The sequence below is a fragment of the Bos taurus genome, chromosome 14 (genome assembly GCF_002263795.3).
Source record: "Bos taurus isolate L1 Dominette 01449 registration number 42190680 breed Hereford chromosome 14, ARS-UCD2.0, whole genome shotgun sequence".
NCBI lineage: Eukaryota > Metazoa > Chordata > Mammalia > Artiodactyla > Bovidae > Bos > Bos taurus.
In genome coordinates, this window is record NC_037341.1 from 61,229,984 (window position 1) to 61,231,139 (window position 1,156).

Consider the following 1,156-nt stretch of genomic DNA (forward strand, 5'->3'; position numbering starts at 1 on the left):
GAAGATATTTTTAGTTCCTGCAGACAATCATCTACTTTACATCCAATAGCAAGAAGCAGAGGAGTGTGGCTAAGACCTAGGGCTGTAGCTTTGTGCTTCCTGAGTTCAAAACCTAGGCTGGACATTTACTCACTCTGTACCTTAGGTAGGTGTCAGTTCTCTGGCCTCGTTTTCTATATCTGTCAAATCAGTTCAATAATAAAACATTTCTGCTTTCCACACATTCCCCGCTTCCCCCACCTGCTTGAGCTACACCAGGCTCACTCGGAGCTCGGGCTCCTGCTAAGCTAGCGGGGCAGTGGCCATCATGGTCACCTACCGGGACCCCGTCAGGCATGATGGGATGTTCTCCAACATCTACGAGATCTAGGAGGTCGCTGATGGGCTGTGTCTGGAAGTGGAGGGGAAGCTGGTCGTAGCACAGAGGGTAACACTGATGGCTCGGCTCATTGATGGAAATGGCTCCACTGAAGGGGGCGAAGGTACCTAAAGCACAGTAATCACTGGTGTCCATACTGTCATGAAGCATCACTTGCAGGAAACAAGCTTCACAAAAGGAGCTTACAAGAAGTACATTAAAGATGACGGAAACCTGAAGTATAGAGACCAGAAGAGTAAAGCCTTTCATGGCAGGGGCTACGGAACAAATCAAGCCCCTCCTCACTAATTTCAAAAACCGTCAGTTCTTTGCTGGTGAAAACACGAATCCAGCTGCATGGTTGTGCTGCTGGACTTGTGTGAGGATGTTGTGACCCCGTATATGATTTTCTTTAAGGAAGGTTCCGAAATGGAAACATGTTAACAAGTGTGGCTGTGACTTTGGATCTAGCACCTATCTTCATAACTGGCTGGCAGCTGCTTTTCATCTACCAGGACTGAGACAAATGGGACTCAGGTCAACTTGAGCTCTTTATTTTGACATTGATTTATCTGGAGTAGAAGCATTATTTTTGAGGGGGGGGTGGGAAACATACAACACATCATGTAGGTTGTCTAAAAATAAAGTTCATATAAATTCAAAAAATAATACATTTCTCACTAAGTCTTTTGAGGCTTAAGAATTAATTTATATAAAGCATTAAAGCCATTGTCTGGCAAATAGTAAGATGCCCAATTAACACTGACCACTAAGTCCATTGAAAAAAGTCTCTGGAGG

The 1,156-nt window shown here is 44.5% G+C and overlaps 1 pseudogene; it reads left to right on the top strand.

The window, feature by feature from the left end:
- Nucleotides 1-307: 307 nt before the first annotated feature.
- Nucleotides 308-860, top strand: LOC783954 (translationally-controlled tumor protein-like; annotated as a pseudogene).
- The last annotated feature ends 296 nt before the right edge of the window (nucleotides 861-1,156 follow it).